This window comes from Lissotriton helveticus, chromosome 2_2 (assembly GCF_964261635.1).
Source record: "Lissotriton helveticus chromosome 2_2, aLisHel1.1, whole genome shotgun sequence".
NCBI classification, from domain to species: Eukaryota; Metazoa; Chordata; class Amphibia; order Caudata; family Salamandridae; genus Lissotriton; species Lissotriton helveticus.
In genome coordinates, this window is record NC_136060.1 from 223,291,679 (window position 1) to 223,319,116 (window position 27,438).

The 27,438-nt window shown below is 45.1% G+C and overlaps 1 long non-coding RNA gene across 5 annotated transcripts in view; it reads left to right on the plus strand.

Moving 5' to 3' along the window:
- The window catches only part of LOC144821785 (uncharacterized), an 82,825-nt gene that overhangs the window by 20,218 nt on the left and 35,169 nt on the right, over window positions 1-27,438 (plus strand). The window contains exon 4 of one of the 5 annotated variants that reach the window (XR_013608432.1): window positions 26,562-27,018. The exons of the other annotated variants lie outside the window; for them this stretch is intronic. This is a non-coding gene — a long non-coding RNA (uncharacterized LOC144821785). Of the gene's footprint in view, window positions 1-26,561; window positions 27,019-27,438 lie in introns of those variants that run through there. 5 annotated transcript variants of the gene reach the window in all.

Below are 27,438 nucleotides of genomic sequence, written 5' to 3' on the forward strand. Positions count from 1 at the left end.
AGCACAAGAATGATGTCAAATGAGATATCATCAGTGATGTCATCAGTGATGTCATTTGAGATGTCATCAGTGATGTCATCAGTGATGTCACTGACCATGTCATGAATGATGTAATATGTGACATGATCAGCAGTGGATTGCGGGTGCGCGATATATAGTTAGTGCAACTAACTATATATGGAATTTCAATGGTTTTGTGTGAGTAAAATAAGGTTTTTTAAATGCTAATTCCTAACTATATATGGTCTATAACCTATGGTTTTTTCAGTGAATTTTCAAGGTTTTGTAAATGCTAATTCCTAACTATATATGGTCTATAACCTATGGTTTTTTCAGTGAATTTCAATGGTTTTTTAATAGCAAATATCATAAGCTGTCGAATGTCAAGTACGTGGTAAGTGAAAACATTTTCGTGTTTATGCACACTGATCTGCTTTGAATGGTGTCCCCCCCCCTCATTTCTATTAGGAGTACTCTCTCTTTGCAGATAGTGAAAGGTAGTTAACGCAGGCCTTTGCCCCCGTTGTAATCCGTCGTGCCTGCTTCTCTCTCCATTTGATTGATTGTTATCCAAGTATTTACTGTTTTAGAATTAGTTCTCTTTGGTTCATTCTCTATTTACAAACAAACACAGAGTCGCAATACTCTGTTTAGTCTTTGCAGATAACGAAAAATCGTGTAAAAAAAAAGAAAAGGAATCGAGCAAAATCAGTAGGCCACTAATGGGATCTCTTTTTGACCTCGCTAAAATAGAAACATTAGGAACAACCCCTCATGACAAATACAAAACTAGTGAGATGAACTGAACTCCACACAATGATGGCTGCAAAACAGCTCGGCTCCGCCACCCACCCCGCCCAAAATAACGATAAAGAAAGGCTGCCATGATTGGTTGCGGAATGACCACGACGGAGCTACGAAATGGTGCTGCTCTCATGCTAACCCCAGCTTCAGTCTGAAACATCCAGAAACACTGTAGACTACCAATTCGATCAGTTCCGGTAGCGCCCCAATGTAACCCGGTAGAGAAGAACTAGCCCTCCCCTCTTTGACTGATGGTTCTTGTTGCCTGTCCCTTCTGTTGTCATTTAACAGAACTATTTAGCCTGCTGAAAGGGGTTGTGTTCCGACCGCTGGTTGGTGGAGACATTTTGACTATATTCTGTACCTGCGTTGTCGCGTAATGCGTCATATGACGCGCCGCGTTAGCGCATCCGGAAGTCATCCGGGGCGCGCAGCGCGTAACGTAAGCATAACAAGTCATGTGACTTGTTAATAAAACTTTTCATTGGTTCATTTTACTTTTCTTATTGTAATGATGAAAGGCTTGGTCATATGACCTAAAAATTACGCTTTTCATTACTTCCGAACATTATTTTTTCTTAAATATATGTTATAATGTTCCAGGCTAATGTACTTTCCCGGAAATTTTACAACTGTCCTGCAAGTAAAATATATTCTTTTTTCGAGAAAAAGAGCGTTTCTTCGTCCCATGACGGAGCCGTTGAGCAAAAGAGGGTCGACCTGCTGTCTTAGTCGCCGATACGCCTGAATATGAGATTCTTATCGATCACTTTATGTTGCAGGAATAGAAAACACAACAGCCCTTGACCATTTATCTTTACTGCGTTCCTTCGTATTATACCTTTTACCCTTCATGTAATTGGTCTGCTTTATTTCTCTTGCCTTTTAATGATTCTAAAACAGTCACTATTATTAAAAACTTTACCAATGTATATACTACTACCATGTTTTCTTTTAAAAACCTTTATTGTGAAAATTTCATTATACAAATACGAGCCTATAACCACGTGGGCCTGCCACAGAGCAAACTGTAATCGTATATGATGAATAGACATTTACACTGTAGAGGAACGTAACGGGCGGGCCATTAGGTTGCAAGAACTAAGGTGTCTAACAGTTACGGAATCGGTGGACGTACATTTTATAATTAAAATACGACAGGGCCAGTTACAATAAAATTATCTAGATATACATTTGCGGGCAAGTACCATGGGTGACGTTAATTCGAACTTTCAACAGTACAGTAATCAATAACACATCAGAACTTAATATCAATAGGGATGTCGAAATAGTCAATCAATTCTCGTCCCCGCCCGCCATGTGCTTCAAAACTGCATACGTATCTCGTGATTTCAAGGTTCTGCAACCAGTACACAACAAGGAGTTACGAGTCACATTTATTCCGGCGCCATTTTGGGCGAGGACGGGCAGGTCCAGGATATAGTCAAAATGTCTCTACCAACCATCGACTATGATGATGTTCATATGCTGTATTTATTAGAGTAACACTCATCTGTCCACATGAAATTAATTTGCCACAATCTAAACATGTCATTTTAATCTTTCCAAAGTTCTTCTAAATATTTGGGACCGTTTCCCTTGCCTCTGAAGCTCTCAGTGCCACTTCTTTGATGAATGTACTAGCAGGTCAGGGGTTCTCCTCCAAATCTCTCTTTTATGCAGCACTATAATTAATTGGTGCCACCTCTCCATATGACGATGCATGGTATAGTTACCACAACTATATTTTTTTTCGGTTCCTCTGGAGAGTTCATCGTGGCAGATGAAGCGTGTAACGTACCGGGCATTTACCTTTTTTTGCATGTACAGGAAAGGAAAAAAAAATCGAGCGTCCGAGTTCTAAGGTGTCCCAGGGCCATTTTAGTGGACCAGGCCCAAATCCAAAGAACAAGCCGCCATTTTGAGAGTCCTCTTGCAGCCGCCTGTCGCTGTAGCATCAAGAGCAGCCGAAACTCAGCTGAATGGCAACTGAAACGGTAAAGGGGCGCCCCACTACAGCAGACGAGCCTCCACCTAGGAAGGCCCATTCACGCTGGCTCCCCCCCCCTTCGGGCACCCCACGCCGTTATTCGGAGCAGTATTGTAGTATGGCCACACCAGTGCGGCAACTTGCTAGACATCACCTCGGTGGTAAGCGAATCTCAACGCCTTGTGGTGTCTTCTATTCAAAAAACATTGTTATGCTGCCTTCGACCTATTCGCCGCAAGTGCGCACACAACTCAACTGCATAGCTTGCTAGACACCACCTCGGTGCCATCCGGATCTTGGAATGTCAGCACCTTTTGGTGTCTTCTCTTCAGAAAATATTGTTGCGCTGCCTTTGGCCCCATTCGCACATCAGTCCGCTACTGACGCCATCTCACAGGCTAATGGGGCGCCCCACGCCGACTTTCAGCATTGTAGAATGACCACACCAGTACAGCAACTTGCTAGACATCACCTCGGTGCCATCCGGATCTCGGCGCCCCACTGCTTATGAAGTGCCTCTCAACTATGAAACCACCACGGTGACATCCGGATCTTGGCGCGTTGTGCTGCCTTCGGCCTATTCGCACATCGGTCCGCTACTGACGCCATCTCACAGGCTAATGGGGCGACCCACGCCGAGTTTCAGCATTGTAGGATGACCACACCAGTACAGCAACTTGCTAGACATCACCTCGGTGCCATCCGAATCTTGGCATCTCAACGCCTAGTGGTATCTTCCATACAAAAAATATTGTTACTCTGCCTTTGGCCCCATTCGCACATCAGTCCGCAACTTAGACATCACCTCGGTGCCATCCGGATCTTGGCATCTCAGCGCCTTGTGGTGTCAGTCAGAAAATATTGTTGCGCTGCCTTTGGCCCCATTCGCACATCGGTCCGCTACTGACGCCATCTCACAGGCCAACGGGGCGCCCCACGTCGACTTTCAACATTGTAGGATGGCCACAGAAGTGCGACAACTTACTAGACACCACCTCGGTGCCATCCGGATCTTGGCGCGTTGTGCTGCCTTCAGCCTATTCGCACATCGGTCCGCTACTGACGCCATCTCACAGGCCAACGGGGCGCCCCACGCCGACTTTCAGCATTGTTGGATGGCCACACCAGTGCGGCAACTTACTAGACACCACCTCGGTGCCATCCGGATCTTGGCGCGTTGTGCTGCCTTCGGCCTATTCGCACATCGGTCCGCTACTGACGCAAACTCACAGGCCAACGGGGCGCCCCACGCCGACTTTCAGCATTGTAGGATGGCCACACCAGTGCTGCAACTTGCTGGACACCACCTCGGTGCCATCCGGATCTTGGCGCGTTGTATTGCCTTCGGCCTATTCGCACATCGGTCCGCTACTGACGCCGCCTCACGTGCCAACGTATTTTCTCCGCATTTTATACCCTATGCCGCATAACAGGTCATGTGACTTGTTTATAAAACTTTTCATTGGTTCATTTTACTTTTGGTTTCCTAATGATGGAAGGCTTGATCATATGACCTAAAAACAACACTTTTCATTGGATGAAAACTTTTTTTTTCCCAAACGATGAAAGCCCCACCTTGTTTCTGGATGTTTCAGACTAAACTGGCGTCAGCATGAGAGCACCACCATCTCGTAGCTCCGTCGTGGTCATTCCGCGAGCAATCATGGCAGCCGCTCCCCACCAGAAGCCTGCAGGAGTCGGGGCCCCCAAAACTTTTGATGAATTCTCAAGGCGGAGGGGACGCTTTCGAGAATGGGGTCCAAGACCTAGCAGACAAGCGTCCGATTTCCAAGGTGTCCCAGGGCCATTTCAGTGGACCAGGCCCAAAAAGGAAAGAGCCTGCCGCCATTTTGAGAGTCCTGTGACAGCCGCCTATCGCTGCACCGCAAGAGTGGGCGCAACTCAGCTGAATTGCGGCTTTTGACACAGTGGACCAAAAACGGACGGAATGGCAACTGAAACGGTAAAGGGGCGCCCCACTACAACAGATGACACTCCACCTGGAGAGGCCCGTTCACGCCGCCTCCCCCGGGGCGCCCCACGCCGTTATTCGGAGCAGCATTGTAGGATACCAAAACCAGTGCGGCAACTTACTGGACATCACCTTGGTGCCATCGTTCTGCTGCCTTGGAACTATTCGCACAACAGTTTGCTACTGATGACCCACCCCCGCGACGCCCCACGCCGTTATTTGCTGGGTGGCAACTTACTAGACATCACTTTCGTGTCATCTAGATTTCGGCGCATTCTGCTGCCTTGGAACTATTCGCACAACCGTTTGCTACTGATGACCCACCCCCCGCGACGCCCCACGCCGGAAATCTGGACGTTGTGCTGCGTTGGGACTATTCGCACAGCCGACCGCTACTTCGTTGTTTTTCCCTAAAAATGTTTATATGTTATTACTATTTTTGTTTTCTTGTATATATTTATAAATTATTAAAGTTTTATAATCTTACTACTTTGTCGGAGTGCTATATATTTTTAATGTGACACATAATTGTAAAAACTTTGATGTACAAAGAGTCATCCCTGGAATCTTCCGCTTCACGCTCGGTCCCCTCCCCAATCACAATACAGGATGGTTTTCAGATAATAGCAACGCTTCTGCTGTGACGGATCTCATCGAGTGTGGGCCTTGATCTACTATAACTCCTTTGAAGAGGGGTGATTCTTTACAGCTGTGGCCATAAACTACATCTGCAGGGCTAGCTGATAGCCTAGGACCGGCCTGGACAATCGGACACAGAGGAAAAGGAGTGTCAGAGGGTGCGGTAGTTAATAGGGCGAAAGGGAGGTGTCGGGCGGGCACAGGGTGTGATTCTCAGGGAAGAGCAGCGCAGATGGGGGGAGGTTTATTACCCATGCATAAGACAGAGAGCGGGGGTGACCACTGCCTGGGTGAGATGCTTGCGAGGGTGGGGAGCCATGCTAAGGATCGACAGCGTGCACAGAGTGGGTCTGGTCAAGGCATCTAAAATGGCTGCCGTGCACGACAAAAGTGTGGCATTTGAAAAAAGACAAGATGGCGCAGACAATGTTTTTCAACACCTCCTGATTTCCTTCGAATCGAACGTTAACAGACGTTGGGGCATATTACCAAAGTTAAGCGATATTTATCCCTAACGATGCATTGCAAAGATTTTTTTACCGTCAGAAATTATCGCAGATAAACCTTGCTATTATCAAGGTTTATTGCAAATACGATAAAAAACGACCGCAATGCATTAATATCGCTGAAAACTCAGCGATATTCATGCATTACCGAGCTAATGCTCTTAGCCATGTTATCCACCTCCCATTGGATAACATGGCTAAGAACTGCTCAGGGCAGCTGTTACTTTTTGGAGATATTCGCGCTTATCTCGAATATTTCCAAAAGTTGATAATAGGAGATAGCGATGTTAGCGACTGTTTCCAGTCGCTAACATCTTGGCATGCCCACTTTGCATGTCATTAGTGATAAATATCACTCACATGCAAAGTGGGGCCCAAGATGGTCGCTATCTCCTACTAGCCGTCGCTAACTGGTGTTAGCAACAGCTAGGTAATACAGATATAATTTTATCTCCGCGAAGCGGAGCGCTGTTACAGATATATATCTTGTTTTTGAACGTTAATTTCTCAAAATGCACTGAAGCACATATATTGAGACCTAGCAAAGGCACATCGGGCTACCAGTCCCTAATATTTTACCAAGTTTCGTGCAAATCCATTCAGCCGTTCGATTATTATTATTATTTTTTTTTTTTGCCCCGCGGGGCCCTTTTAAAAAAACAGCGAGGATCTACTATGCCCCCTTATGGTCATTTGCCCCTTCGCTTTGGCCTCCTCTTGTCTCTCGATCCTACCGAGAGACAAGATGGCGGCCGCTACGTACTGTTTGGAATGTTTACAGACACCGGAGAGCCAATCAGCTTCGCTTCGCAAAGCTCCGTAACGCGAAAAGTACGCGAAGCGGTGCGCTGTTACAGATATATATCTTTTTTTGAACGTTAATTTCTCAAAATCCACTGAAGCACATATATTGAGACCTAGCAAAGGCACATCGGGCTACCAGTCCCTACAATTTTGCCAAGTTTCGTGCAAATCCATTCAGCCGTTCGATTATTATTATTATTTTTTTTTTTTGCCCCGCGGGGCCCTTTTAAAACCTCCACATCAAACCTAGGGGGTCAGCGAGGATCTACTATTCCCCCTTATGGTCATTTGCCCCTTCGCTTTGGCCTCCTCTTGTCTCTCGATCCTACCGAGAGACAAGATGGCGGCCGCTACGGACTGTTTGGAATGTTGACAAAGCTCCGTTGCGCGAAAAGTACGCGTCCTGGAGCGCTGCCCGGTCCGCTGTTACAGATATATATCTTTTTTTAAACGTTAATTTCTCAAAATCCACTGTAGCACATATATTGAGACCTACAAAAGGCACATCGGGCTACCAGTCCCTACAATTTTGCCAAGTTTCGTGCAAATCCATTCAGCCGTTCGGGCTAAAAGTGAGGCCAACCGCCCTATGGAAAACTCAATGTTAAAAGCACGTTTTGGGACCCCCCTTTTTTCTCGACCCCCCCTGGACGAACCCCCCCCCAATTTTCAGGGGCTGCTCAGAAACAAAATGTGCCATTTTCCTGAAAATTTCAGCCAATTCCGTCCACAAACGCCAAAGTTATTAGACATAGAATTTTCAAAAAACCCATAGAGAAAAAATCCTAACTATATATACCTACTGGCGACCGCCAGTAGGTAATATACATATATATATATATATATATTATATTATATTATATTATATTATATTATACTATATTATATTATATCATATCACATCACATTATATTTTAATATATTATATTACATCACATCAGGTTATATTGTATTACACTATATTATATTATATTATATTATATTATAATTGTATTTATATAGCACTTACCACCACTGATGAGGAGATTTTGGGCCTGATTATGACCCCGGGTAGGGGTCAGAAGCCACTATTGCATTGGTCTCGCACATGGTATAGTTGCAAACTCTCATTTCTCTATGGGAGCTTTTGTGTTGGTCAGAAACCAGCAGGGATTTACAGTAACTCCTGTTTGTCTATGGGAGCTCGTGCTGAACCATGACCTTCTGGTCTTGTGCACCGATCCCCCCGCTGTCGCTGATTTGCTCAATGATATTGTGCCTTGCTCTGAGATACAAGGCCTTACTGTTCGGACCTGCAGTCAGATGACCAAACGCCGGGTTTACTGGGCAATTGTATTTTTGATTTGGATCTGTGATCGACTATTTATACTTCTTCTACCTTATTTGGTATCTTTTAATTTGTTTTGTTTTATTTTGCAGTTGTGATTTAGTCGTATTTGGCATTTTTTCCTTTGTTTTGCCTTTTTTGTAACTTTAGTGGTAGTCACTGACCCCTGCCTGCTCCTGCTTTTTTTCCGCTCCATGCGTGCCTGGACCATTCCCAGAACCAGGAACGGTGGCTCTTAAACCCCCCCAAAGCTACACCACAGATGACCTCCAAGGCCTGGACTCAAAACGCATCAACAACTACTGCTGTCACACATCCTCACGTACCATCAGAGGACCATTCTCCTGCTGACACTGCTGCAGCACCTTCAGCACCGAAGCAACCAATGTTGTTAGAGACACTGCAAGTGCAACTGCATCCACCACATCAACTAAGACCACCACAGCACAACTCCAGTGCATCCTACTCAACACACAAGCACTTGGTAAACTCACTAACAGAGATCTTGGTCACAATTTCCTCCCTCTCCCCAGATGTCATCTTCCTTACAGCAACCTGGCTAAAGCCTGCCTACTGGAGACCAGGAGCAAATCGGTCTCAGACAGCTTGTCACCAAAACTTCCCACACCGCAGGGCACACACTCAACCCCATCTTCACCTCTAGCGACTGAGTCAGGTACAACCACTCCACACAAATCACCTGGTCAGACCACTACAGCGCCCACTTTACCCTTTCGGGACCCAACTACTCTGGCAACGTGCCCAACAGATCAACACGTAGAGACTGGAAGAAGTTATCAGAAGACCAGTGGAACAATGCTCTCTGCTCCCACCTACAAGACTCTACACATGATCCAGAACAAGCAGCAAAACACTTCTCCTGGTATATGACAGAATGTACCTATACCATCACCCCTCCAGTACAGCCAAGATCAATGGTCCAATCAAAAGAGCAAGCTGGGTCACTGAGGAATTGCACTCCACCCAAACAACTGCAGTGACATTGAAAATAAGTGACACACCAGCAAATAGAATGAATACCGAAAAACCTTCAGAACCACTCTTAACCTGTACCAAAGCCTTCTGAAACAAACTAATAAAAACACCTGAGCAGACCACAATGAAGCCAGCGCAAACCACAGCAAGGAGCTCTAAAACATTGTGAAGTAGTTTTCCAATCCCACAGCCACTTGAATGACATTACACTCTCCCAGGAACGGTCCAACACCCTTGGCCATCTACGAAACCTTTGAACCCCAACCCTCAAACCGCCAACAGCATCAACCAGCTCATAACCATGAACACAAACCCTGAATACCTGCTGAGTCACTGGGTCCTCCTCACCATGCATGACACCATCTCCATCATGAACTCTATGCACTCAGGAGCACCCATGGGCCACTGCCCCACCATGTCTTCAGCCTCAACAGCAAGACAATCGGTGACAAGCTCATGAAGGTAGTGAACACCTCCATCACTGCAATCTCCTTCCATGAGGTTTGGAAACATGATGAAGTGAGGCCATTCCTGAGAAAACCTCCCATGAACCTTTGAAATTCTGCCCACCCCTTGCCCCAACAGACCCTGCCCGCAATATCGGCATCATCCTGGACAGCAAGCTATCCATGACCCTTTGCATGCTCCACAAGATATTCAGGTGCCTCCCAGTAAAAACCAGAAGGACTGTCACACAGACCCTCATCACCAGCAGACTAGACTACAGAAACACACTCATCATCATCATCAATAAACTTTATTTCGGTCAATAGGACCTCAAAAGTACAATCAAAATACATACAAGTGAATTAAAATATAAACAGTTAAAAAATTACATCAAGAAATAATTAGATATTATTAAAAAAAATAGAAGAAAATCAGTATGTACATTATTGCCGAGCATTGGGAATACAAGGATTCCACACACCATTTGGAGAGTCCTAAAATCCTGAATTGGGGGACAACAGGATGATATCGCAGAGGGTTGTACTAGGCTAGAAACAAGGAGTCATCTAAGGAAAGTGCATAGTGCAAGTAAATAAATAAATAAATACGCTAGTTATAAAAAAGTTCATAATAAAAGATGACCACAATCTTAACATGCAACGGTTAGTTTAGTCCTCACACTGGAATTCCTCGCTACTACAGGTTACTTCTACACAAAAAGTTTTTACAAAGATTGTGGAAGTAAACTAATTAATTACCAGTTACCTGAAGCAGTGAGTAGGCTAGTTTTTGGCTGAACGAAATAACAAAACTAAGTTTAAAACCATCGGAGGTAACCATGGAGAGATACTCTACCCAGCTAATTGAAAATAAAATAATTACATTTCTACTGTGGGAACTTCTATCACTTGTAGAGGAGTTTTTACAAAAAGCCTGCGGGTACACCACATGGAGAATAAAAAACCTGCAATTGAATAAACAATCGGGGTTCTGGTGTCATGCTTAAGTATCCTAAACGCCTCTGAACATCGTCTAGTTTCAAGGTTCCTACAGATCTGCACCAGCCAGCATTTTCTTGCTTTAAGGTAGCCAGGACAATTGAAGAACACGTGGAGTACTGACTCTTCAAGGCAATCACATGCCGGCCAGTTCAAAACTTGCAAACCCCTCCATTTATATGTGAAACAGCGGAGTGGCAAAACCCCATACCTGAACTGGAGGTAAAGCTTTCTGGCGGCTGCTGGTTTGATAACATCTAAGGCCGGCTCAAAACGGAACCTATCTTTTATTTCTAGGAATGCTTAGGCTAGTTTGCCTATTCGGGGACAGCTATGATGCTGTGTCATGTTATGCTCCTCATAATGGTTCTTCAATTGTTTCCTGGTTATTGAGGAGCAGGCAAACTCAGGATCAGCCCAGAGTTCCCGTAGCCCCATGGTGGTAAGCGTGTGTTTAATGTATGCTAGCCACTGCATTTTACCAGCTCCCCACCGGTTCATTACTTCTGAAAGTTCCTCCCTGTAGGATGAAAGTTCTGGGGAAGTCAACAGACAACGCCAGTACATTAACCGCATCGCTGCGGCGGCTATTCTGCCGCAGCGCTAAGGGGGCGGGGCGGCCGCATGGCGGCCGCATGCTGGTGACGGAACCGCTCCGTCACCAGCCGCGGTTGGGCTGTGCTGATGGCGGAGCGGTTCCGTCATGGCCCCCCCCGCTCAATAGAACGCCCAGCGCAGGCGCGGCGGCGGCCGGGCCATGATGGAACCACTCCGTCATCAGCACAGTGCCACCGCAGCTGATGACGGAGCGGTTCCGTCATCAGCATAGAAAGGGTTAAGGATTTGAGGTTCAATACTTCTGAAATTGCCACAAGCCCCAAGTCTAATCGGAGGGGGGTTAACGGGGTGCTCTGTGGGAGATTCAACAACTGTCTAAGAAGGTTGTTCTCTACCTGAGGTTGTTGCAGGGTTTCTGTACTCACACAGAACTGTGCACAGAGGAGTGGAACCTCGGCAAATTAGGGTGTCCCAAAACTTACCTTAGCAACCAACTCACCCCTTACCGAGCTAGCTACAGTGTCTCATTGGACATATCAAACACCCAATGTTTAGACAAACCAGAACATGAACTTACAGTACCTCAGGGTACGTGGGACTCATGAACACTCTTTCGTTATATTATCATTACAAACCAGAACATGGAGTAAAGAAGACACATGTGCATTTGAAATGTTTATTTACTAATGCCGTCTTCTCAGGCGCAGTATCTTTGATAATACAAGTATACTTATTATCAGTAGCAAAATTATCAGCATAGTTACTAAGACATAAAAAGCGAATGGTGACAGCATGTTAACATGCTGTAATGAATAAGAGTTAACAACACTTATATCTCACCCTCCCTAACACATATATTATATTATTATCTAAGAAGGTCTCTTTGGGTTGTTTTAGGGCGGGCCCATACCTTAGTGTCTTAGCATGAAGGAATCACATCAGCATACACCAGCTCTCTCTGCATGTGCACCGCATCAAGTGTGTTAACAATTCTCGTGCAAAGCAATATCAATCCCGCCTCAAGCCCAAGTTGGCAAAGGCTGCACTTGTGTTATGACTATGAAGGCGTGGAGATCAGACCTCATAACAATTCCATATCGTGTTGCTCCTGAAACTTCAGCACTCTCCGTGCAGACATGTTTTATTAAACAAAGCAGATATCAGAGCAATAACATATTATTCTCACATTCACCACGGCAAACTACTAGGTTGAAAGCTAAGTCAACAAATGAGGGTCGTGTGCAGAAGTTGCAAGAAAGGAAAAATGGCGTTTAAATCTCAAACGTACCTATGCTAACTTAACACGATATAGGGATATATAGGAGTTATACAACACCCCCCCATGATCCGAGAACGGACTAAATAAGGTAACAGAAGTGCCATCACATGAGAGCAGAATCCATTTATAAACGAGCATGAATAAAGATTCAAACATAAAAATTAATGCTAAAAAAATAGCCCACAAATATACTGTGGCTCAAGCCAATAGGCAAGCAAAAAATAAAATGTCTTGACCAAAAGTCAATAAAATCAAGGAAATGCTATCAATCAGCATGTCAATTTGAGGCAGTGTCTATGATAAGACCGTATATGAAAAGTAAGCTGCAACAGCCTCCAGGAGGAAGTCACTGTCCTCATCAGAAAACAGTTCAGCCATCCAATTTAAAAGATGAAAGGAACATACGTGATCTTCCAGCACCGGATCCTCTATAACCATCAGAGGACAGCTCGGTGGGTTCTCAAGAAAACTTAGTTCCAAGAAATTCTGCGCTGCCGACAACACATCCCAGGGACCCATTAGTCCATGTGCCACCGCCAAGGCCATAACCCTTTCGTCAGAACAAACCAACTCGTGAGCAATGATAGGACTCATCAGTTGATCAAAATCGACGTCAGAAGATGCTGGTCCGCAGAGACACAAATCAATGGCCCAAAGGAAATCACAGGTCAGACAGCGAAATACAGGCTGGACACAGGTGAAATAGGAGAACCGAAAAGATAATCCAAACGCCGTGCTTAGAGTCGCTAACGGCAGTGTGCCATAGTAATCAAGCATGCGGTTGCGAAACCGCGTCAGTAGTAGCTGTGCGTGGTCTTGCACAGGAAGGGCATCCATATTTAAAAAGGCAGAAAACCACCAATGCGCCAGCCGCTAATGCAAGCAAAAACGGGAACCCTCCAAATAAGGATGAAAAAATAGAATGGAAGAATGCAGGGATGACTCCAAATATCTTCTCAAAGGAAGTCACGAGACCACCGCTAACAACTTTAAAAAAATGTGCTAGGCCCGTTGTGGAGGATGCGTTAAAGATAGAACGGACCATGGCTCCGAAATGCAAAGGCAAATCAGTGTTCAATAGAGCCTGAACCTCCGTACGGGTGTTAGCAATGTGAAGCACGAAAGTTTCACGGGCCGAGCTCAAGGCCACCTCTTTCTGGGACAATAGAGCTCTTATTCTAGCCATGCCGCTGAATTCTGCTCCCAAGGTCGGTATCTGTGGCCAAATGGAAGACTCCCTATGTTCACGTGTGGGAGGATAAAGAACATTTCTGCAGCAAATAACTCGCTCACTAACTGTTACTATGAAAGCTATACCTTTAATTAAACCACAACAGTTTTCATTATTGAGCATTAAATAACTACCATTCTCTAACAATTTAAACGTGGGGATGATAGCAGGAACTGGCGTGCCCTGTAAAACGCAAGCCATATTGGGTCGGTCCTTGTTACATGAACCGTGTAACTGTATGTGTCTGCACATTAAAGAATGATCTGGTGTCTCAGTACAATCATCCCCTGTTAGATAAACTTCTTGTTCATCCTTGAAACATCTGTATGTGTATGGGAGTGACCAGACCTCATGAAGAAAACCGCTACCTAAGGGTTCAAAACGACCTATTGGCACATATTTCATACAATTTGAAAACTTATATAAAGCAAAAGGCAGCGTTATTAAACCGTGGATAAGCCACGTAGCAGCAGTGGATTCTGCCACAGAAAAAGGTAAAGATTCCAACCTTTCAATACGTAGCATAGAAAAGGAAGCATCACGCATTGAAAGCAAGCGTTGTTTGTCTGTCAAATTAAACGGTGCAAATAAAGAAGAAACATTCATGTATCCCCAGGGAACTTTACCCATTTTCAGAGTCTGAAGTGTCCATGCAAACTGCATGATTGAACGTAATTGATTTTGACCATGGTATAATACAGATACTTCATCATGTACAATATCAACAACAGACGACACAATATTATCCAATGTGTAAATTCTTGAGGAAAGCACGTTAATGCTATTGTCAACAACTGCAAGAACTTTCTCAAGATTTGCCTGATCAATAGCCCTAAGGCGTGAAGCAGCCTCAATTTGTGAGAGTTTCCAAATTTCATTGTAAACACCATATAACCAGCGTTTCGACCTGCCACTAGCTGGGCCCTTAATGAAATCATTCAAATCCACGTCTGCATTCAGTTTGGAAAGGTGATACTTAACCGCAGGTAAAGTTGAATGTTTCAGCCAAGCTTGACACAACTTGCCCACAGAGTAAGAGGTGACAGTATGACTCAAATCAAAACGGGGATCAGATCTAACAGTCTTAAAACCGTCAGTTATATTTAAAAATCTTTTTTGGCAAGAATCAGCACTACGGTGCCAAAGCAGCCAACCCTTGGGATTCATACTGGAAATGTTAAAGGAGGAATTCAGAAGCAGAGCCTGTATTTCTCTAATGGACAATTCAGTAAAATTACTCCAATTCTCATATTCCTCCAACTCCGGGAAAGACGGGGTGTTTAACCTTTTAGATGTAGCCAATCCAAAGCACGTGGTCTGGGAAATGGTTTCATTTAAAAACCACATATGATTTGGGATGAGACATGCACGGTGCAAAGCCTCAGTGCCTTGTACCTGCCAGGCCCTTGAGCCCCAAACTGATTTAAGGTCTATGGTATCCTTCCATAACTCATACCCTCCAGTAACTAATTGATCCAGGAAGGCCTTTGAATATAACAATTTTGTATTTGTAAGTCGAACCTTGGACAGTGGCTGTTTGTGAAATTTAAAATAAAAGGACTCGGGATTGGACTGATTAAAGTCAGTGAAATAAGTATACTTTTTAAGAAACGTTTCTGAACTCCCTTGTGTTGGTGCTGGGCAATGTTCCCACTGAGTAAAATTAACCGCATCCCTACGGGAAGATGTCTTGTGTAAGAAGTGATTGCCATAATGTTGGTAACAGAACAATTCACCATAATTAGCAGATTCTAAATATAAATCCTCAGCATCAAAAGCAGCATAATATTTCAAATCAGAAAACAAACTTTCCACAGCATTAACATCCCAATCATCAGAACGAATGTTTTGTTTCACCACATCCCCCATATTAACTCTTAGTACATTAGGGACATTAACGACTTCCGTTGGACCATGAATTTGAAAACGAACTGCATCCCACGCGATTCCATCCAGAACAGGCCACGCTGTGATGTTAACCAAAGTCAAGTCTCTTTTTAATCTGTGTGTAGAATGTGAAGAGGAAAGTGGGGCCAAAGTTCCATTCAAATGAGTAATGCAAGTTCTCTCCTCGACATAGTGTCCATTCATAATCCGAAAAAAATAAAACACAAAACCAATTGACATAAAAAGGTAAACTGAAAAAAGGACCAGCCAAATGTATATCCAAGGAGGTATCAAAAAATGTTTTTTAAACAGGCTAGCATATAATGCAATTTTAGAGGGTTTTTTCGAGGCAAGGGAAGCAGAGTCAAATGAAAACCTGGATTCCGTGGCTAAACGAGCTTGCAGGTCAGGCATGGACAAATCAGTGGGGTATGTATAGTCTGTCTCATCAAGGTTAGTTCCTGGTAAAGTAGTCAATAATGGAGTGGAAACAGCAGGTAAATCGATGGCCACCTCAGGTTCATTATTAGAAGCAGTGGGCATAATTGAATTTCTCACAATGGAAGGACAGGAAACAGCCGGTGTCATGCTAAGAAGAATCGGCCACTCTGTGTATCTTGACATTGTCAATAGAAATAAACCTGTTTTCCTTACGACCTGGAAGTGGTGGTAAAATGACTGTTCTTGTGCCCTTCACTCCAAGCACTGGGACCGGAGCTCGATAGGAGGGACCAAACTCTTTCTTGTTGTCGATCTTCTCTCGAACCAGTTCTCCAACTTGGGGTAGCCAGCCAACTACCGGGATCTGCAACGCATCATCCGATGTGGAGGGCAAATGTTCCTTTGCAAGAGTGTCTCTCGTCTTTTGTAGATTCTGTAAAACATTGCAATGTTCATCTGCGTCAAAGGAAGTGGCGCGAACCACCGAGTCTAGACCGTCAAGGTCAGGGACGAACATCTTGATGCCAAAGAGCAATTCGTATGGGGTCCGCCCACCCAGAGACCTTCTAGGGAGATTATTAAGAGCACGCTGCACGCCATAGAGGTGAGCCAGCCAATTTCTGCCAGTGCCTATAACTCGGGCTGTCAAAGATTGCTTTAAATCACGGTTCATTCGTTCAACTACACTATTACCCTCGGGTCTGTAGGGTGACGAAAACTTGACTTGGACCCCCATCGAAGTCATGGCATCCTTATACGCCTTAGAGGCGAAAGCCGGACCCTGATCCGAATGGAAGGTACCACAGGCAAAAATCCCTATAAAGATACGCAAATCTCTGATGACAGTCCGGGAATCAGCGCTGCGATGTGGCCATAACCACACAAAGCGTGTGCATGAGTCAACTGCTACTAAGATGTATTTATACGCAGTATCAGATGAAAATGGACCGCAGTGATCTAAATAAACACAGCCTAGTGGTTTATTAGAAATGTACAACTGAGTCTGAGGCGGACGCGTAGCAGTTGAAGGTTTAATCTGCTGGCACATGTCACAAAGAAGGACATAATCACGCGTCTGTTTGTACAGTCCCCGCCACCAGAAACGTTGTTGTAGTTGCGTCACAGTGGCTGAGACGCCCGCATGCGCAGACGCCACACCTTCATGAGCCGCTGTAATCAAGTCTGTTCTGCGATCAGAGTTGGGAATCAGCCGTTCCCCAACATCAGGAATTGTCACAAAAGGAACCTTTTCGGGACTTAAGTGGTATTTATACTTCGAAGGGAAACCAGAAGGATGTTTACTTCCCTTCTCAGAGGCAGCAATCGCTGCCAAGATGTCGCTATCAATCTTGGTTTTAGACCTAGTAACTGCTGCAACTAAGTATGTAGATACTGCTGATTTCGCTGCTTCATCAGCAAGCGAGTTGCCAACAGCGTGAACTCCCACGCGCTGATGACCGAGAGTATGAATCACATAAACGAGTGGCAACATAGCCTTAAGCTCTGCCACTCGAACCCAGATCTTTTTATGTTTTATTGTGCAACCCTTGGAATCATGAAAATCATTTTGAATCCAAAAGAACAAGTTTTCATTGTAAGACTGGACACAGTAGTAAGAATCACTTACAATTAGAGTAGTAACACTTGGATCTGCGTACTCCAAAGCTAGTAAGAGAGCACGAAGCTCTGCCAATTGCGCGGTGCAATCGCCCAGGGGCAACGTGTGTACCTCCCTGGAAATGAACTCATCATTCAACATAGCACCGACCACAATGGCGCATGCGGAAACGTAGGCATGTTTAGAGCCATGCGCAACCTGCGCCGACCCATCAGTGTAAATGATGCAATGGAAGTCCTCCAAAGGTCGCATCGCCAGAGGAGCAGGATGAACGAATTCATACTGCAAGTACTCCTGCGACCGTAAGGAAGCGTCAAAAATAAACATGACATCCGAGGATGACAATGACGCAGCCCACTGAATCCACCGAGGGTGCAAAGCTTTTGAATTTGGTACACTCGCTTTCGTGACTGCCTCCAAATGAGGACAGGGTGTTACCACTAGCATGCGTTTCCCCTGTGACAGAGCACGTTCCTTTAGAATAGCCATCTGTACAGCAGTTAAAACCTTTTCTATGGTGGGAAACCGCATCTCAGCCGAGGTGTACAAGTGTGACTTGTAAGCAATAGGTACTGTGTCACCTTCATTAAAAGTGAGGTAAGTGAAACCCACCGTCCCAGGAATTATTCTTATGACCAGGTTGGTGTGGTTATCACGAGTCAGTAAATATTTAGAAGCGAGCAGATCAGCCTGCAAGGATTGCAAAATGGCTGAATGCTCAGGCAGCCAGCATGATTTTGAGAAAGTTGGTTGTATCAAAGCATACAAAGGCTTGATACGCTGGGCATATTCCGGAATGTAAGTTCTGCCGAAATTCAAAAAGCCCAGTAAGGATTGTAATTTTTTCAGAGTTGTTGGTGCGCGCAATTGTGCGCACTTCTCCAAGAAGTGAGGAGCCAAACCTCTACCTTCATTGTTGAGCTCATAGCCCAAAAACAACACTGTGTGTTCAGCAATGTGCGATTTTGCAAAGTTGAATTTGTAACCCATGTCTGCGAAGTTGCAAACAAGAGAATTTACTCGACACAGATGCTCCCAAATATCGTCGTCTGTGAGATATATGTCATCCACATACGAAAAAGCATCAGGGTCGAGTGCCTCCAGAATAGAGACAATTCGAGCGGTAAACACACCAGGACTATTCTTGTAGCCCATTGGAAGACGCCGGAATTGCTTTTGGACTCCAGCGCTTGTAAAACTGGTCCATTGGGAGCTAAAGCTGTCCAATCTGTGGGCATAAAAACCATTGGATATGTCAAGCGTTGTCTTGAAACGCTTACGCACGAGACTATCCACTAGGGCAGAGCCGTGGGTATTCTGTACTGCACAGTTACGGCAATGCGAGTTTAAATGCCGGTAATCCAAAACCAAACGATATGATCCGTCAGGTTTATTCACAGTAAAAAGGGGATTATTCATCGGTGACACACACGTTTCAATAACTCCCTGATATTCCAATTGTTCAAGGATTTCCGCGACGGAAGATTTTGCTTCACGCCGAATGGGATATTGAGGTTGAGGCTGCGGCTGAGACCGCAACGGAATTTCGTGGCAAGGCGACAATTTATCCCAACCACATTGGTTACGGTACAGAGCCGGCGCGAGAGCCCGAGCCCACTCTTCTGCAAAATGCTGCGCATGCTCTTTCGAGACAGTGTTCGCGAAACTGGGTAGGATTACCTCCTCCCCTCGCGGCGCCGCGAGCACAAAAGGTGGGGGCCAGTCAGCCTCCGAAAGTAAAATATCATATGTAGAAGACAGATTCTCCCAAAATACACCTTTAACGGTACGCTGTATGTCACCTTCAATTAACAGGACAATTTCATATAGTCTTTCAGGGGGAGCAAGTCTCGTATCCGCCGTTTCTATCACAACGTAGACATCAGTCGCTGTCACCCTCAGTAGTGGACGCAGCGCCTCTCTGACTATGGTTATCTCCGCCGCGCTGTCCAGCAAGGTCAGAGCCCACGTCAGATTCCGAAGCCGCGTTCTCACTATCTGTGGCATATCGATGCGCTGTTAAGGCTGCGACTTTCTTTTTCGCAAACTGCGGACGCCTAGGCGTAGAATCCTCCTGCTTCACTGCGCCGTCCGTCTGGCGGGACTGGCCACGTCCTTGTTGGCCACCACGTCCACGTCCACCCCCTCCTCCTCCACCGGTCTTCGGGGCCGATGTGTCCTGAAAGGAACGAGGAGAGCGTTGATCAGAACCCTGAAAACGATCAGGCGATTTAATCATCGCGCGGTCGCGCAAATCATAAACTTTTTCGGGTGGCGCAGGAGCTTGTATTGCAGGAAAAGTACCCTGAGTCTGCGTTGTCTGCTTCCCCTGTGTCTGTTTTTTAGGCCAATTTTGTTTCTTGGACTTGGGCTGGGCATCTGTCACTGCAGATTGTCCCTGTGGTCGTTTTTTCTCCTTCACTGGAAAATATTTCAGACCCCTACTTGTGCGGCCAATCGTTTTATAAGCGGCCACCACAATTTTTGCTAACTGGCGGGGTTTGTCGGCATCGGGCAGAGCAGCCAAAGCATTCGACACCTGAAAGTTAACTGCATCTCCTTTAACATTGGAGAGAATGAGATCACTTACAATCTCAAAAGAACCACACAGGCGCATACCCAATTCAACCGCTGCCTCTGGACCGTGATCATTCTGAACACGTCTAACGATTTCAGGCAGGGCAGTCATAGACGGGGTGCCGAAGCACCTTGTATAAACTGCCGCAAATGTTTTTCCCCAGCTGTCACAGTCAGCAAGTTCAGGAGTAATATCCTTCGGTAGAGTAATCGTCAACATTCTATGTTTATCAGCAGGAGTAGAATTCGGAAAAACCGCCTCCAGTTGATCAAACTTCTCTGCTAGCCAGAATGGGAAGTCATCGTTGTCAACCGGACGCGCACCAAAAACCGAATTTACCATCACTGGATTGAGACGCATTCCGCCTCGTTCCAGGGGAGCGGCCGCACCCCCCTGGGGACCACCAGGAAGATGTCGACCGATGTATTGCACTAAAGCACGAATCACGGAAATGGAAACTACATGCAGCCTGCGAATTTCTGCCAGGGTGCAAGCCCCGTGATTCGGGTGCGGGGTAAAGCCACCCAACGCAGGCCAATTAGTACCTGGAATTGAGAGTGGGCCTAACCTCGCAGGGGACATAGAGTGGGGGAGGGCGCCATCAAACCAAACTCGATGCTGCCAATGATCAATAGGTATTTCCAATGCCCTGTACGGCGTATATTCAGCCGGGACATCCGAGGCGGTGTAGGAGTGGAACAAACCAGAATTAGCGTCCACAGCCGGAAACGTAACCCAAGAGTAAAACAACTCGTAAGGAAACGCCGGATCTGCACATACCACGAAAATCACAGCCATCCCATCTACTGGGACTTGGTACGTCTGAAGATGGTTGCGTACCGCTACGCGACTATGCTGCGCAATAGCCACCGCTGCCGCCATTACAGAATTGGAAACAAGAAAACACAAAGAATACTTTGTAGCACAACTGGGTAGTAATTCAAAGAAACCGTTTAAGAAAGAATCAAGCTTGAATAAAGACCTATTTCAAAAAATAGGTAGGTTTCACCGACACCCCGTTTTCCGGAAACGGACGTGAAGGGGTTAAGGCATGAACGATAAACTACTCGAGTGTCATGATATAAGACCACCGAAACCGTTGGGCGCCATGTTGCAGGGTTTCTGTACTCACACAGAACTGTGCACAGAGGAGTGGAACCTCGGCAAATTAGGGTGTCCCAAAACTTACCTTAGCAACCAACTCACCCCTTACCGAGCTAGCTACAGTGTCTCATTGGACATATCAAACACCCAATGTTTAGACAAACCAGAACATGAACTTACAGTACCTCAGGGTACGTGGGACTCATGAACACTCTTTCGTTATATTATCATTACAAACCAGAACATGGAGTAAAGAAGACACATGTGCATTTGAAATGTTTATTTACTAATGCCGTCTTCTCAGGCGCAGTATCTTTGATAATACAAGTATACTTATTATCAGTAGCAAAATTATCAGCATAGTTACTAAGACATAAAAAGCGAATGGTGACAGCATGTTAACATGCTGTAATGAATAAGAGTTAACAACACTTATATCTCACCCTCCCTAACACATATATTATATTATTATCTAAGAAGGTCTCTTTGGGTTGTTTTAGGGCGGGCCCATACCTTAGTGTCTTAGCATGAAGGAATCACATCAGCATACACCAGCTCTCTCTGCATGTGCACCGCATCAAGTGTGTTAACAATTCTCGTGCAAAGCAATATCAATCCCGCCTCAAGCCCAAGTTGGCAAAGGCTGCACTTGTGTTATGACTATGAAGGCGTGGAGATCAGACCTCATAACAATTCCATATCGTGTTGCTCCTGAAACTTCAGCACTCTCCGTGCAGACATGTTTTATTAAACAAAGCAGATATCAGAGCAATAACATATTATTCTCACATTCACCACGGCAAACTACTAGGTTGAAAGCTAAGTCAACAAATGAGGGTCGTGTGCAGAAGTTGCAAGAAAGGAAAAATGGCGTTTAAATCTCAAACGTACCTATGCTAACTTAACACGATATAGGGATATATAGGAGTTATACAACAAGGTAAGTTCTTTGGACCAAAATGGACCCATAGTTCAGCACCATATAACGCCCATCCCTGGGCTCGCGCCTTATATATTTCAATAGCTGGACTAAATGATTTCTGGCTGGACTTACAGAAGACCTTCATAATCCCACCTGATGATTGAGCTAGTTTTAGGGATGATTTTTTAATGTGAGCCTCCCAAACCATGGTTTCTGTAATAGTGATCCCAAGGTAGATGAAAGAGGAAACTCTTTTGAGAGGTTTGCCATATAGTAAAAGGTTTGGGCGTGTTCTTTTTGAACTATTTTTTTCTTTAGGTTGATTTCTAAACCTATTTCTCTACAGAAAACTTCAACATTATTAAGAACCCTCTGTAACCCCATAGGCGATTTAGATACTAATAAAGTATCATCAGCAAACATCATTGCCGGAATCAAGCGGGAGGCTAACTTGGGTGCATCTAGATCTTTTTCTGCTAGCAAGGAGTCTATTAAACCATTTATATATAGGCTAAAGAGAATGGGGGCAAGCACAAAGCCCTGGCGGACACCACGCTTGATCGGGATGGGTGCAGTTAGCTTTCCATCCTTGCCGAACCTGATTTGCACAAAATTGTACTCATGAAGCAAACTCTTTTCTACATATATAATAGACTTTTCCTATCGCCTGTTGCCTTGCATAAGCTGCATCCAGATCTTCATTACATGTGCTGGACTTGCTCATCAAAGCATGCTGATTTAAAACATTTTCCTTTCACCTGTCCCATTGGTCGAGAGATGTCTTGAGTCAAATTAACTCAATTTTTCACTCCATAGTACCTTTTTCAAATATTAACATCTTCTTAGGAAGTTTATCTGATGATCAAAGCACTTACCTATTCAATATAAGAATATTGGACATGTTGCTAGCAGTTGCATTTCAGCTGATCACCAAAAATTGGAAAGACCTAACTAAGACGTTGATTAGGATGGCGGACGGATTTGCGTCTGTCCGCCACCCCCGAGGTGGAGGGACCATCCGCAGGGGCAGCAGCATTCCCTCCATCGGAATTAGGATGTGACCGCCACCCTGGCGGTCACATCCTGTATAGTTAACATTGCGGCGGGTGCTGCTTAAAGCAGCACCCGCCGCAATGTTAAATATGCATGCTTTGCATTTGCATGCACAAAGCGGCAGGCACCGCGCGGTGCCTGCCGCTTTGTGCTTGCAAATGCAGGGGGGTACCATAGGTACCCCCCATGTGCACCCCTCACCCCGACACCCTGGTTGCCTGCAACGGCACCCCAGAAGCAAATCTCCACATGCTTTTCCACGGCGGAAAATCCGCCGCGTTGAAAAGCATGTTTGCACACACATCGTAATTTGGCTATCGGTGTCTTGCAGACACCGCCACCAAATTGCGGTCAACACCTCCAGGATCAGCGGCGGACAGACCTGCCATCCGCCGCTGATCCCACCGCCATCATGATCTGGCGAGGGGTGTTTTCATGGTCCGCGGCGGTGAATCCGCATCCTCCGGGCCGGCGGTGGCTTCCACTGGCCCAGAGGATGCGGATTCACCGCAATCATAATCGACCCCCATGTTATCTTTCCAAGCATGGTGATATGCAGTATGTCATACTGATAGGCTAAACACATCACTTGTTATTGAAGCGTTTCATTTGCTGGTCTTCTGCTACAAATGTTTGGGATGCTCATGCAAAGCAAACTTATACACACACTCCTGATGAACAAAAAGTTCTCTAACCTACATAACTTTCCTCTTATTTATAATACCAATGTCTTATTATGCTTATTTTTCTTTTATGTAACCAATTACCTTTTCATATCTGTCACCTTCTCACTTTGCACCGTTTATCATTGTTCACCTTTTCACCTGCGCTGTCCACTTTGAGTGTCACAAGCACTTGTGTGCACAAAGTTCGGCAGGTTACTTACATATTTAATGTCAACAGTGCTGATACAACTGTTTTCGATTTGCCATTGTTTTTTCAACACAATGCTCTCCCTCACGTTTTTTCAATATATGATGCCACTGGCACATTGTCTAAAACAATGATGTTATAGTTCCTATAGGTACCCTATATAGGTACAGGTAACAATGCAACCTTTCACTTACATTGTTCCCTACATTACATACATAACAGTTCTTAGGGACTGACCTTTTACCTAGTTACGACACTGCATTCAGGACACAGGTTTTTCCCTAGTTCAAATCACTTACATTATGTATGATGTTTCTTGGAAGCACAGCAAGACTACCATCTCCTGTATAATATCTCTGTATAAAGTTGAGGCCCAACATCATTGTTTAGGCCGACACAGTAACACAACAAGGTAGGACCCCTGGGGAGATCTATGGGTATATATACATCACCTCTTCGTTCGCGAATCGACACTGGTCGAGCAGCCTTTCTTGTGCTGCTCGACATGTCGGCCGCGTTTGACACGGTCAGCCACTCGACTCTCATCAGGAGACTGGAGGAAGCTGGGGTAACGAGGCTGGCACGGGACTGGCTAGTTTCGTATCTTCACGATAGGCAGCAGGTGGTGGCATTGCCACCGTTTAGATCAGGTGTGCGGAAGGTAGGGCAGGGGGTGCCTCAGGGCTCAGCCATCAGCCCAATATTATTCAACCTGTATCTCCGCCCTCTAATTCAACTGATTAGCTCCTTTGGTATCTTGGTATTTAATCATGCCGACGATACTCAATTGATTTTTTCTCTGGAAGGTAAAGATGCCATTTCTCTAGAGACCTTCCACCGCTGTATGACAGCGACAGCGGACTGGTTGTATTCCAACTCACTCCAGTTTAACAGGTATAAAACGGAGGTGCTGTACTGCTCCAACGATCGTGTTCCACGCTCCCTGCCAGAGGACTTCTGGCCCTCTTCCTTCTCGGGGGTAGTGACGGCACAGAATCTGTCCGCAATTTGGGAGTTATGTTTGGCCCAAATCTACAACTGGATGCCTTCGCCAATAAGACCGTTGCCACATGCATGTCGTTGCTCCGTATGTTACGCAAAGTCCTTCCTATGCTCCCAGGTCAGGCCAGACCTGAAGTTGTGCGGGGGATTATTTTAAGCAGGTTGGACTATTGCAACGCACTGCTTTTGGGAGCACCTAAAACATTGGTTGGTACGCTCCAACGGATACAAAACATGGCAGCCAAGTTGTCTCTCTCTCGTCCGCGCACTGCCTCCTCCACTTCAACACTGCTTGATCTCCATTGGTTGCCTGTCCAGCAACGGATTCTTTTTAAGGCGTCGTGTTTGGTTTTTAAGGCGTTGCATGGACAGGGACCTGTTCTGTTGCAGAATCTTTTCTCCTGGCATACTACGCCTCGAACCTTGCGTTCTTCTTCTGCATACCTGGTAACGTTTCCCAGGTTCCAGAGGTCAAGAATGGGAGGTCGCGCTTTCAGCTTTGCCGCTGCTAGTCTCTGGAATTCTCTTCCGCTTCCATTGAGGAGCCAAAGCGAACTTCCATCCTTTAAGAGAATTCTGAAAACGTATCTATTTCCAAGAGTAGTGTGATCGCTGTGAGCGTGTGCCAGTTATGTTCTGTCAAAGCGCCAGGATACCCTTTGGGTGATAGTGTTGCGCTATATAAGACTGCAATACATACATACATACCTCTTGCTTAGAAGGACAGAGGAGACCAAGACTTCCCGGCTGACACACTGACCAGAGATGCTGAGGTTCCTCGAAGCAGACACTGCAGTTCGCAGTGGTCTAACATCCCTCACGGGGTGTCCTACTTGAGACGAGGACGGGGTCCCATATTCTCTCATTCTCAGGTAATGGGTTTGACTAGATACTAGATGGATTCTTGGCACAACACTGACACAGATGCTATGTACATTTAGGTACATCCAGTTAGGGAGGCATCATAGGAATACACACTTTTTATCATGTATTTTATGTACTTGTGTATATTCATGATTACTGCAAAATGATAGAACTGTACCAACCGTTTACTTTCATAGTACTTCTAATCATAATGGTTGTTGCAGCTCATCTATTCTACACTAGAATAACAACTGTTCAATAAATTCTTATTGACAAACACCCAGTATGTTTATTCTGTGTATCTCTGAGAAAAACTAAGTGAGCACACGTGACTGAGCGAAATGTAGTATATTGTTTCCACTATTTTGAGGGATCAGGGTTGTCATGTTCTGAGGATGCCAAAAACTATTATCTCCCAGATAAGCGGAGATTCTAGTGGCACTGTTATCTAGCTAATACAGACAGGTTAACATACCTGGTGGGGGTGGACGGAATCAGTCTGCGATCAATCCCACAGTTTATGTGATCCAAACACGCAGATCATGCATAGGTTATATAGAAACTACACAACAATGAGTCTCCATACTTGTCTTCTTTGTAATTACATGTGCATGTTTATTTACCAAAATAATACCTGTTGAGAATGAGATATCATTTTCTCAATGCAGCACCTGTTGTGTGGCTGAAAAATCAGAGCAGCCCGAGGCCCGAGCCTCGTGTCACTGATGTCTGGAACACCTGCCCAAACGCAACCCCTTCTTCGCAGCTGAAGAATCAACACATTGCCTGCTTTGCAGCAGTGAAATGGACACATGGTCTGCCTTGATGCCGCTACATTGACACAGTGTTTCTGGATTTTTGATGCATCGTACTTTGACGCTGTCTCTTCATCTATGTTGCCCAGCAGTAAGGAACCGGGCAGTTTATCCAGAGATAAAAATATAGTAAGAAGCCAATGCGTTACATCCCTTGGTAGTAAGGAACAGACAAATCACCTCCCCTGGGAGTAAGGAACCAATGCATCACTTTGCTTTTCCATTGCCTCACCTCCCCTGAGCCTGTTTCATCTTTGAAGTTTGATGAATCAAAGGTACTTTGTGATAAAAGAAATGCATCCATAGATTTCCATTGACTAAACTTTGAAAAGTTATATATTTAATTCTGCATGTTGGATTGTTTTGCTTTGATCTTGTTTTATTCAGAAAAATATTAGCTATATTTCTAAACTGGTGTGGACTCCTTTCGTAGTGTTTTAACTGCGTTACTGTGGGTGTATTACACATTACCTCTGAGATAAGCTTGACTGCTTGTGCCAAGCTACCAAGGAGGATAGCAGGGGTTATTTTAGGTGTGTGACTCTCTTACCCTGGCTAGAGTAAGGGTGCCTACTTGGACAGGTTACATACCACTGCCAACTAGACACCTCGTTTCCAACAAACATCCTTACACAATGAAGAACCAGCATACAACAACAAATGCCTGACCTTCCACCAACTGATCAGACATTGTTGATCCAATTTTCTCTCCCTCGCAGACACCCCACTG